Source organism: Rhinoderma darwinii, chromosome 3, assembly GCF_050947455.1.
Source record: "Rhinoderma darwinii isolate aRhiDar2 chromosome 3, aRhiDar2.hap1, whole genome shotgun sequence".
In the NCBI taxonomy this organism is placed as follows: domain Eukaryota; kingdom Metazoa; phylum Chordata; class Amphibia; order Anura; family Rhinodermatidae; genus Rhinoderma; species Rhinoderma darwinii.
The window spans coordinates 76,956,147-76,968,212 of NC_134689.1; the positions used below are offsets into that span (position 1 = coordinate 76,956,147).

Here is a 12,066-nt window from a genome sequence, read left to right on the forward strand (position 1 = left end):
TTTGGGAATTTAAAATACTGCTGGGTACCTCCCAGGGTAGTTTTTCTGTATTTTCAGGTTAAAGCAAGAACAAGGGTTCTTCAGGACCTCTTTTTTACAGCACTGTTAATCATAAACCAATAACTACATGATGGAAATGGACAAGAAACAGTACTAATCTTTCTATTTTCTATTTCATATTTAAGTAACTATGTAAGACAATACAGATTCCTCTGCTTACTTGAGTGAATGTTATAGAGAATGGAACTCCACTAAACTACTGCTGGGTACCTCCCAGGGTAGTTTTTCTGTATTTTCAGGTTAAAGCAAGAACAAGGGTTCTTCAGGACCTCTTTGTTACAGCACTGTCAATCATAAACCAATAACTACATGATGGAAATGGACAAGAAACAGTTCTGTTTCTTGTCCATTTCCATCATGTAGTTATTGGTTTATGATTAACAGTGCTGTAACAAAGAGGTCCTGAAGAACCCTTGTTCTTGCTTTAACCTGAAAATACAGAAAAACTACCCTGGGAGGTACCCAGCAGTAGTTTAGTGGAGTTCCATTCTCTATAACATTCACTCAAGTAAGCAGAGGAATCTGTATTGTCTTACATAGTTACTTAAATATGAAATAGAAAATAGAAAGATTAGTACTGTTTCTTGTCCATTTCCATCATGTAGTTATTGGTTTATGATTAACAGTGCTGTAAAAAAGAGGTCCTGAAGAACCCTTGTTCTTGCTTTAACCTGAAAATACAGAAAAACTACCCTGGGAGGTACCCAGCAGTAGTTTAGTGGAGTTCCATTCTCTATAACATTCACTCAAGTAAGCAGAGGAATCGGTATTGTCTTACATAGTTTACTTAAATATGAGTATTCAAAAGTGGGATTTAAATCCACGCCTTCACGAGAGACTGCTCGGTCATCCTATCCTACACAAATAAGAAAACTTTCAAGATTGGATGCCAAGCCAGTCATCTGAAGAGTCTAACATTTTGGGGCGTGTTTTGGCATAGTGGGTTTTTTCACTAGCGCTGTCGGAATGATATTGCAGTGTGTTTAATAAAAGTTGTATTGTCAGAAGTGGGATTTGAACCCACGCCTCCAGGGGAGACTGCGACCTGAACGCAGCGGCTTAGACCGCTCGGCCATCCTGACTTATAGAAAAGCCAAGCCTTTCAGATATGGAAGAAAAAACCGTCATGTTAAGGGTCCAGTTTTTGGGAATTTAAAATAGAAAGATTAGAACTGTTTCTTGTCCATTTCCATCATGTAGTTATTGGTTTATGATTAACAGTGCTGTAACAAAGAGGTCCTGAAGAACCCTTGTTTTTGCTTTAACCTGAAAATACAGAAAAACTACCCTGGGAGGTACCCAGCAGTAGTTTAGTGGAGTTCCATTCTCTATAACATTCACTCAAGTAAGCAGAGGAATCTGTATTGTCTTACATAGTTTACTTAAATATGAGTATTCAAAAGTGGGATTTAAATCAACGCCTTCACGAGAGACTGCTCGGTCATCCTATCCTACACAAATAAGAAAACTTTCAAGATTGGATGCCAACCCAGTCATCTGAAGAGTCTAACATTTTGGGGCGTGTTTTGGCATAGTGGGTTTTTTCACTAGCGCTGTCGGAATGACATTGCAGTGTGTTTAATAAAAGTTGTATTGTCAGAAGTGGGATTTGAACCCACGCCTCCAGGGGAGACTGCGACCTGAACGCAGCGCCTTAGACCGCTCGGCTATCCTGACTTATAGAAAAGCCAAGCCTTTCAGAAATGGAAGAAAAAACCGTCATGTTAAGGGTCCAGTTTTTGGGAATTTGAAATAGAAAGATTAGAACTGTTTCTTGTCCATTTCCATCATGTAGTTATTGGTTTATGATTAACAGTGCTGTAACAAAGAGGTCCTGAAGAACCCTTGTTCTTGCTTTAACCTGAAAATACAGAAAAACTACCCTGGGAGGTACCCAGCAGTAGTTTAGTGGAGTTCCATTCTCTATAACATTCACTCAAGTAAGCAGAGGAATCTGTATTGTCTTACATAGTTACTTAAATATGAAATAGAAAATAGAAAGATTAGTACTGTTTCTTGTCCATTTCCATCATGTAGTTATTGGTTTATGATTAACAGTGCTGTAAAAAAGAGGTCCTGAAGAACCCTTGTTCTTGCTTTAACCTGAAAATACAGAAAAACTACCCTGGGAGGTACCCAGCAGTAGTTTAGTGGAGTTCCATTCTCTATAACATTCACTCAAGTAAGCAGAGGAATCTGTATTGTCTTACATAGTTTACTTAAATATGAGTATTCAAAAGTGGGATTTAAATCCACGCCTTCACGAGAGACTGCTCGGTCATCCTATCCTACACAAATAAGAAAACTTTCAAGATTGGATGCCAAGCCAGTCATCTGAAGAGTCTAACATTTTGGGGTGTGTTTTGGCATAGTGGGTTTTTTCACTAGCGCTGTCGGAATGACATTGCAGAGTGTTTAAGAAAAGTTGTATTGTCAGAAGTGGGATTTGAACCCACGCCTCCAGGGGAGGCTGTGACCTTAACGCAGCGCCTTAGACCGCTCGGCCATCCTGACTTATAGAAAAGCCAAGCCTTTCAGAAATGGAAGAAAAAACCGTCATGTTAAGGGTCCAGTTTTTGGGAATTTGAAATAGAAAGATTAGAACTGTTTCTTGTCCATTTCCATCATGTAGTTATTGGTTTATGATTAACAGTGCTGTAACAAAGAGGTCCTGAAGAACCCTTGTTCTTGCTTTAACCTGAAAATACAGAAAAACTACCCTGGGAGGTACCCAGCAGTAGTTTAGTGGAGTTCCATTCTCTATAACATTCACTCAAGTAAGCAGAGGAATCTGTATTGTCTTACATAGTTACTTAAATATGAAATAGAAAATAGAAAGATTAGTACTGTTTCTTGTCCATTTCCATCATGTAGTTATTGGTTTATGATTAACAGTGCTGTAAAAAAGAGGTCCTGAAGAACCCTTGTTCTTGCTTTAACCTGAAAATACAGAAAAACTACCCTGGGAGGTACCCAGCAGTAGTTTAGTGGAGTTCCATTCTCTATAACATTCACTCAAGTAAGCAGAGGAATCGGTATTGTCTTACATAGTTTACTTAAATATGAGTATTCAAAAGTGGGATTTAAATCCACGCCTTCACGAGAGACTGCTCGGTCATCCTATCCTACACAAATAAGAAAACTTTCAAGATTGGATGCCAAGCCAGTCATCTGAAGAGTCTAACATTTTGGGGCGTGTTTTGGCATAGTGGGTTTTTTCACTAGCGCTGTCGGAATGATATTGCAGTGTGTTTAATAAAAGTTGTATTGTCAGAAGTGGGATTTGAACCCACGCCTCCAGGGGAGACTGCGACCTGAACGCAGAGCCTTAGACCGCTCGGCCATCCTGACTTATAGAAAAGCCAAGCCTTTCAGAAATGGAAGAAAAAACCGTCATGTTAAGGGTCCAGTTTTTGGGAATTTAAAATACTGCTGGGTACCTCCCAGGGTAGTTTTTCTGTATTTTCAGGTTAAAGCAAGAACAAGGGTTCTTCAGGACCTCTTTTTTACAGCACTGTTAATCATAAACCAATAACTACATGATGGAAATGGACAAGAAACAGTACTAATCTTTCTATTTTCTATTTCATATTTAAGTAACTATGTAAGACAATACAGATTCCTCTGCTTACTTGAGTGAATGTTATAGAGAATGGAACTCCACTAAACTACTGCTGGGTACCTCCCAGGGTAGTTTTTCTGTATTTTCAGGTTAAAGCAAGAACAAGGGTTCTTCAGGACCTCTTTGTTACAGCACTGTCAATCATAAACCAATAACTACATGATGGAAATGGACAAGAAACAGTTCTGTTTCTTGTCCATTTCCATCATGTAGTTATTGGTTTATGATTAACAGTGCTGTAACAAAGAGGTCCTGAAGAACCCTTGTTCTTGCTTTAACCTGAAAATACAGAAAAACTACCCTGGGAGGTACCCAGCAGTAGTTTAGTGGAGTTCCATTCTCTATAACATTCACTCAAGTAAGCAGAGGAATCTGTATTGTCTTACATAGTTACTTAAATATGAAATAGAAAATAGAAAGATTAGTACTGTTTCTTGTCCATTTCCATCATGTAGTTATTGGTTTATGATTAACAGTGCTGTAAAAAAGAGGTCCTGAAGAACCCTTGTTCTTGCTTTAACCTGAAAATACAGAAAAACTACCCTGGGAGGTACCCAGCAGTAGTTTAGTGGAGTTCCATTCTCTATAACATTCACTCAAGTAAGCAGAGGAATCGGTATTGTCTTACATAGTTTACTTAAATATGAGTATTCAAAAGTGGGATTTAAATCCACGCCTTCACGAGAGACTGCTCGGTCATCCTATCCTACACAAATAAGAAAACTTTCAAGATTGGATGCCAAGCCAGTCATCTGAAGAGTCTAACATTTTGGGGCGTGTTTTGGCATAGTGGGTTTTTTCACTAGCGCTGTCGGAATGATATTGCAGTGTGTTTAATAAAAGTTGTATTGTCAGAAGTGGGATTTGAACCCACGCCTCCAGGGGAGACTGCGACCTGAACGCAGCGGCTTAGACCGCTCGGCCATCCTGACTTATAGAAAAGCCAAGCCTTTCAGATATGGAAGAAAAAACCGTCATGTTAAGGGTCCAGTTTTTGGGAATTTAAAATAGAAAGATTAGAACTGTTTCTTGTCCATTTCCATCATGTAGTTATTGGTTTATGATTAACAGTGCTGTAACAAAGAGGTCCTGAAGAACCCTTGTTTTTGCTTTAACCTGAAAATACAGAAAAACTACCCTGGGAGGTACCCAGCAGTAGTTTAGTGGAGTTCCATTCTCTATAACATTCACTCAAGTAAGCAGAGGAATCTGTATTGTCTTACATAGTTTACTTAAATATGAGTATTCAAAAGTGGGATTTAAATCAACGCCTTCACGAGAGACTGCTCGGTCATCCTATCCTACACAAATAAGAAAACTTTCAAGATTGGATGCCAACCCAGTCATCTGAAGAGTCTAACATTTTGGGGCGTGTTTTGGCATAGTGGGTTTTTTCACTAGCGCTGTCGGAATGACATTGCAGTGTGTTTAATAAAAGTTGTATTGTCAGAAGTGGGATTTGAACCCACGCCTCCAGGGGAGACTGCGACCTGAACGCAGCGCCTTAGACCGCTCGGCTATCCTGACTTATAGAAAAGCCAAGCCTTTCAGAAATGGAAGAAAAAACCGTCATGTTAAGGGTCCAGTTTTTGGGAATTTGAAATAGAAAGATTAGAACTGTTTCTTGTCCATTTCCATCATGTAGTTATTGGTTTATGATTAACAGTGCTGTAACAAAGAGGTCCTGAAGAACCCTTGTTCTTGCTTTAACCTGAAAATACAGAAAAACTACCCTGGGAGGTACCCAGCAGTAGTTTAGTGGAGTTCCATTCTCTATAACATTCACTCAAGTAAGCAGAGGAATCTGTATTGTCTTACATAGTTACTTAAATATGAAATAGAAAATAGAAAGATTAGTACTGTTTCTTGTCCATTTCCATCATGTAGTTATTGGTTTATGATTAACAGTGCTGTAAAAAAGAGGTCCTGAAGAACCCTTGTTCTTGCTTTAACCTGAAAATACAGAAAAACTACCCTGGGAGGTACCCAGCAGTAGTTTAGTGGAGTTCCATTCTCTATAACATTCACTCAAGTAAGCAGAGGAATCGGTATTGTCTTACATAGTTTACTTAAATATGAGTATTCAAAAGTGGGATTTAAATCCACGCCTTCACGAGAGACTGCTCGGTCATCCTATCCTACACAAATAAGAAAACTTTCAAGATTGGATGCCAAGCCAGTCATCTGAAGAGTCTAACATTTTGGGGCGTGTTTTGGCATAGTGGGTTTTTTCACTAGCGCTGTCGGAATGATATTGCAGTGTGTTTAATAAAAGTTGTATTGTCAGAAGTGGGATTTGAACCCACGCCTCCAGGGGAGACTGCGACCTGAACGCAGCGCCTTAGACCGCTCGGCCATCCTGACTTATAGAAAAGCTAAGCCTTTCAGAAATGGAAGAAAAAACCGTCATGTTAAGGGTCCAGTTTTTGGGAATTTAAAATACTGCTGGGTACCTCCCAGGGTAGTTTTTCTGTATTTTCAGGTTAAAGCAAGAACAAGGGTTCTTCAGGACCTCTTTTTTACAGCACTGTTAATCATAAACCAATAACTACATGATGGAAATGGACAAGAAACAGTACTAATCTTTCTATTTTCTATTTCATATTTAAGTAACTATGTAAGACAATACAGATTCCTCTGCTTACTTGAGTGAATGTTATAGAGAATGGAACTCCACTAAACTACTGCTGGGTACCTCCCAGGGTAGTTTTTCTGTATTTTCAGGTTAAAGCAAGAACAAGGGTTCTTCAGGACCTCTTTGTTACAGCACTGTCAATCATAAACCAATAACTACATGATGGAAATGGACAAGAAACAGTTCTGTTTCTTGTCCATTTCCATCATGTAGTTATTGGTTTATGATTAACAGTGCTGTAACAAAGAGGTCCTGAAGAACCCTTGTTCTTGCTTTAACCTGAAAATACAGAAAAACTACCCTGGGAGGTACCCAGCAGTAGTTTAGTGGAGTTCCATTCTCTATAACATTCACTCAAGTAAGCAGAGGAATCTGTATTGTCTTACATAGTTACTTAAATATGAAATAGAAAATAGAAAGATTAGTACTGTTTCTTGTCCATTTCCATCATGTAGTTATTGGTTTATGATTAACAGTGCTGTAAAAAAGAGGTCCTGAAGAACCCTTGTTCTTGCTTTAACCTGAAAATACAGAAAAACTACCCTGGGAGGTACCCAGCAGTAGTTTAGTGGAGTTCCATTCTCTATAACATTCACTCAAGTAAGCAGAGGAATCGGTATTGTCTTACATAGTTTACTTAAATATGAGTATTCAAAAGTGGGATTTAAATCCACGCCTTCACGAGAGACTGCTCGGTCATCCTATCCTACACAAATAAGAAAACTTTCAAGATTGGATGCCAAGCCAGTCATCTGAAGAGTCTAACATTTTGGGGCGTGTTTTGGCATAGTGGGTTTTTTCACTAGCGCTGTCGGAATGATATTGCAGTGTGTTTAATAAAAGTTGTATTGTCAGAAGTGGGATTTGAACCCACGCCTCCAGGGGAGACTGCGACCTGAACGCAGCGGCTTAGACCGCTCGGCCATCCTGACTTATAGAAAAGCCAAGCCTTTCAGATATGGAAGAAAAAACCGTCATGTTAAGGGTCCAGTTTTTGGGAATTTAAAATAGAAAGATTAGAACTGTTTCTTGTCCATTTCCATCATGTAGTTATTGGTTTATGATTAACAGTGCTGTAACAAAGAGGTCCTGAAGAACCCTTGTTTTTGCTTTAACCTGAAAATACAGAAAAACTACCCTGGGAGGTACCCAGCAGTAGTTTAGTGGAGTTCCATTCTCTATAACATTCACTCAAGTAAGCAGAGGAATCTGTATTGTCTTACATAGTTTACTTAAATATGAGTATTCAAAAGTGGGATTTAAATCAACGCCTTCACGAGAGACTGCTCGGTCATCCTATCCTACACAAATAAGAAAACTTTCAAGATTGGATGCCAACCCAGTCATCTGAAGAGTCTAACATTTTGGGGCGTGTTTTGGCATAGTGGGTTTTTTCACTAGCGCTGTCGGAATGACATTGCAGTGTGTTTAATAAAAGTTGTATTGTCAGAAGTGGGATTTGAACCCACGCCTCCAGGGGAGACTGCGACCTGAACGCAGCGCCTTAGACCGCTCGGCTATCCTGACTTATAGAAAAGCCAAGCCTTTCAGAAATGGAAGAAAAAACCGTCATGTTAAGGGTCCAGTTTTTGGGAATTTGAAATAGAAAGATTAGAACTGTTTCTTGTCCATTTCCATCATGTAGTTATTGGTTTATGATTAACAGTGCTGTAACAAAGAGGTCCTGAAGAACCCTTGTTCTTGCTTTAACCTGAAAATACAGAAAAACTACCCTGGGAGGTACCCAGCAGTAGTTTAGTGGAGTTCCATTCTCTATAACATTCACTCAAGTAAGCAGAGGAATCTGTATTGTCTTACATAGTTACTTAAATATGAAATAGAAAATAGAAAGATTAGTACTGTTTCTTGTCCATTTCCATCATGTAGTTATTGGTTTATGATTAACAGTGCTGTAAAAAAGAGGTCCTGAAGAACCCTTGTTCTTGCTTTAACCTGAAAATACAGAAAAACTACCCTGGGAGGTACCCAGCAGTAGTTTAGTGGAGTTCCATTCTCTATAACATTCACTCAAGTAAGCAGAGGAATCGGTATTGTCTTACATAGTTTACTTAAATATGAGTATTCAAAAGTGGGATTTAAATCCACGCCTTCACGAGAGACTGCTCGGTCATCCTATCCTACACAAATAAGAAAACTTTCAAGATTGGATGCCAAGCCAGTCATCTGAAGAGTCTAACATTTTGGGGCGTGTTTTGGCATAGTGGGTTTTTTCACTAGCGCTGTCGGAATGATATTGCAGTGTGTTTAATAAAAGTTGTATTGTCAGAAGTGGGATTTGAACCCACGCCTCCAGGGGAGACTGCGACCTGAACGCAGCGCCTTAGACCACTCGGCCATCCTGACTTATAGAAAAGCCAAGCCTTTCAGAAATGGAAGAAAAAACCGTCATGTTAAGGGTCCAGTTTTTGGGAATTTAAAATACTGCTGGGTACCTCCCAGGGTAGTTTTTCTGTATTTTCAGGTTAAAGCAAGAACAAGGGTTCTTCAGGACCTCTTTTTTACAGCACTGTTAATCATAAACCAATAACTACATGATGGAAATGGACAAGAAACAGTACTAATCTTTCTATTTTCTATTTCATATTTAAGTAACTATGTAAGACAATACAGATTCCTCTGCTTACTTGAGTGAATGTTATAGAGAATGGAACTCCACTAAACTACTGCTGGGTACCTCCCAGGGTAGTTTTTCTGTATTTTCAGGTTAAAGCAAGAACAAGGGTTCTTCAGGACCTCTTTGTTACAGCACTGTTAATCATAAACCAATAACTACATGATGGAAATGGACAAGAAACAGTTCTGTTTCTTGTCCATTTCCATCATGTAGTTATTGGTTTATGATTAACAGTGCTGTAACAAAGAGGTCCTGAAGAACCCTTGTTCTTGCTTTAACCTGAAAATACAGAAAAACTACCCTGGGAGGTACCCAGCAGTAGTTTAGTGGAGTTCCATTCTCTATAACATTCACTCAAGTAAGCAGAGGAATCTGTATTGTCTTACATAGTTACTTAAATATGAAATAGAAAATAGAAAGATTAGTACTGTTTCTTGTCCATTTCCATCATGTAGTTATTGGTTTATGATTAACAGTGCTGTAAAAAAGAGGTCCTGAAGAACCCTTGTTCTTGCTTTAACCTGAAAATACAGAAAAACTACCCTGGGAGGTACCCAGCAGTAGTTTAGTGGAGTTCCATTCTCTATAACATTCACTCAAGTAAGCAGAGGAATCGGTATTGTCTTACATAGTTTACTTAAATATGAGTATTCAAAAGTGGGATTTAAATCCACGCCTTCACGAGAGACTGCTCGGTCATCCTATCCTACACAAATAAGAAAACTTTCAAGATTGGATGCCAAGCCAGTCATCTGAAGAGTCTAACATTTTGGGGCGTGTTTTGGCATAGTGGGTTTTTTCACTAGCGCTGTCGGAATGATATTGCAGTGTGTTTAATAAAAGTTGTATTGTCAGAAGTGGGATTTGAACCCACGCCTCCAGGGGAGACTGCGACCTGAACGCAGCGCCTTAGACCGCTCGGCCATCCTGACTTATAGAAAAGCTAAGCCTTTCAGAAATGGAAGAAAAAACCGTCATGTTAAGGGTCCAGTTTTTGGGAATTTAAAATACTGCTGGGTACCTCCCAGGGTAGTTTTTCTGTATTTTCAGGTTAAAGCAAGAACAAGGGTTCTTCAGGACCTCTTTTTTACAGCACTGTTAATCATAAACCAATAACTACATGATGGAAATGGACAAGAAACAGTACTAATCTTTCTATTTTCTATTTCATATTTAAGTAACTATGTAAGACAATACAGATTCCTCTGCTTACTTGAGTGAATGTTATAGAGAATGGAACTCCACTAAACTACTGCTGGGTACCTCCCAGGGTAGTTTTTCTGTATTTTCAGGTTAAAGCAAGAACAAGGGTTCTTCAGGACCTCTTTGTTACAGCACTGTCAATCATAAACCAATAACTACATGATGGAAATGGACAAGAAACAGTTCTGTTTCTTGTCCATTTCCATCATGTAGTTATTGGTTTATGATTAACAGTGCTGTAACAAAGAGGTCCTGAAGAACCCTTGTTCTTGCTTTAACCTGAAAATACAGAAAAACTACCCTGGGAGGTACCCAGCAGTAGTTTAGTGGAGTTCCATTCTCTATAACATTCACTCAAGTAAGCAGAGGAATCTGTATTGTCTTACATAGTTACTTAAATATGAAATAGAAAATAGAAAGATTAGTACTGTTTCTTGTCCATTTCCATCATGTAGTTATTGGTTTATGATTAACAGTGCTGTAAAAAAGAGGTCCTGAAGAACCCTTGTTCTTGCTTTAACCTGAAAATACAGAAAAACTACCCTGGGAGGTACCCAGCAGTAGTTTAGTGGAGTTCCATTCTCTATAACATTCACTCAAGTAAGCAGAGGAATCGGTATTGTCTTACATAGTTTACTTAAATATGAGTATTCAAAAGTGGGATTTAAATCCACGCCTTCACGAGAGACTGCTCGGTCATCCTATCCTACACAAATAAGAAAACTTTCAAGATTGGATGCCAAGCCAGTCATCTGAAGAGTCTAACATTTTGGGGCGTGTTTTGGCATAGTGGGTTTTTTCACTAGCGCTGTCGGAATGATATTGCAGTGTGTTTAATAAAAGTTGTATTGTCAGAAGTGGGATTTGAACCCACGCCTCCAGGGGAGACTGCGACCTGAACGCAGCGGCTTAGACCGCTCGGCCATCCTGACTTATAGAAAAGCCAAGCCTTTCAGATATGGAAGAAAAAAACGTCATGTTAAGGGTCCAGTTTTTGGGAATTTAAAATAGAAAGATTAGAACTGTTTCTTGTCCATTTCCATCATGTAGTTATTGGTTTATGATTAACAGTGCTGTAACAAAGAGGTCCTGAAGAACCCTTGTTTTTGCTTTAACCTGAAAATACAGAAAAACTACCCTGGGAGGTACCCAGCAGTAGTTTAGTGGAGTTCCATTCTCTATAACATTCACTCAAGTAAGCAGAGGAATCTGTATTGTCTTACATAGTTTACTTAAATATGAGTATTCAAAAGTGGGATTTAAATCAACGCCTTCACGAGAGACTGCTCGGTCATCCTATCCTACACAAATAAGAAAACTTTCAAGATTGGATGCCAACCCAGTCATCTGAAGAGTCTAACATTTTGGGGCGTGTTTTGGCATAGTGGGTTTTTTCACTAGCGCTGTCGGAATGACATTGCAGTGTGTTTAATAAAAGTTGTATTGTCAGAAGTGGGATTTGAACCCACGCCTCCAGGGGAGACTGCGACCTGAACGCAGCGCCTTAGACCGCTCGGCTATCCTGACTTATAGAAAAGCCAAGCCTTTCAGAAATGGAAGAAAAAACCGTCATGTTAAGGGTCCAGTTTTTGGGAATTTGAAATAGAAAGATTAGAACTGTTTCTTGTCCATTTCCATCATGTAGTTATTGGTTTATGATTAACAGTGCTGTAACAAAGAGGTCCTGAAGAACCCTTGTTCTTGCTTTAACCTGAAAATACAGAAAAACTACCCTGGGAGGTACCCAGCAGTAGTTTAGTGGAGTTCCATTCTCTATAACATTCACTCAAGTAAGCAGAGGAATCTGTATTGTCTTACATAGTTACTTAAATATGAAATTTAAAATAGAAAGATTAGAACTGTTTCTTGTCCATTTCCATCATGTAGTTATTGGTTTATGATTAACAGTGC

At 39.0% G+C, this 12,066-nt stretch overlaps 8 non-coding genes across 8 annotated transcripts; all 8 read right to left on the reverse strand.

The window, feature by feature from the left end:
- Positions 1 to 1,654: 1,654 nt before the first annotated feature.
- On the reverse strand, positions 1,655 to 1,737 carry TRNAL-CAG (transfer RNA leucine (anticodon CAG)). Its single transcript has one exon. It is a non-coding gene; the product is annotated as a tRNA-Leu (tRNA).
- Positions 1,738 to 3,328: 1,591 nt separating this feature from the next.
- On the reverse strand, positions 3,329 to 3,411 carry TRNAL-CAG (transfer RNA leucine (anticodon CAG)). The gene has a single exon. It is a non-coding gene; the product is annotated as a tRNA-Leu (tRNA).
- Positions 3,412 to 5,126: 1,715 nt separating this feature from the next.
- On the reverse strand, positions 5,127 to 5,209 carry TRNAL-CAG (transfer RNA leucine (anticodon CAG)). The gene has a single exon. It is a non-coding gene; the product is annotated as a tRNA-Leu (tRNA).
- A 754-nt stretch (positions 5,210 to 5,963) lies between these two features.
- On the reverse strand, positions 5,964 to 6,046 carry TRNAL-CAG (transfer RNA leucine (anticodon CAG)). Its single transcript has one exon. It is a non-coding gene; the product is annotated as a tRNA-Leu (tRNA).
- Positions 6,047 to 7,761: 1,715 nt separating this feature from the next.
- Positions 7,762 to 7,844, reverse strand: TRNAL-CAG (transfer RNA leucine (anticodon CAG)). Its single transcript has one exon. It is a non-coding gene; the product is annotated as a tRNA-Leu (tRNA).
- Positions 7,845 to 8,598: 754 nt separating this feature from the next.
- On the reverse strand, positions 8,599 to 8,681 carry TRNAL-CAG (transfer RNA leucine (anticodon CAG)). The gene has a single exon. It is a non-coding gene; the product is annotated as a tRNA-Leu (tRNA).
- A 1,120-nt stretch (positions 8,682 to 9,801) lies between these two features.
- Positions 9,802 to 9,884, reverse strand: TRNAL-CAG (transfer RNA leucine (anticodon CAG)). The gene has a single exon. It is a non-coding gene; the product is annotated as a tRNA-Leu (tRNA).
- Positions 9,885 to 11,599: 1,715 nt separating this feature from the next.
- Positions 11,600 to 11,682, reverse strand: TRNAL-CAG (transfer RNA leucine (anticodon CAG)). The gene has a single exon. It is a non-coding gene; the product is annotated as a tRNA-Leu (tRNA).
- Between the last annotated feature and the right edge of the window lie 384 nt (positions 11,683 to 12,066).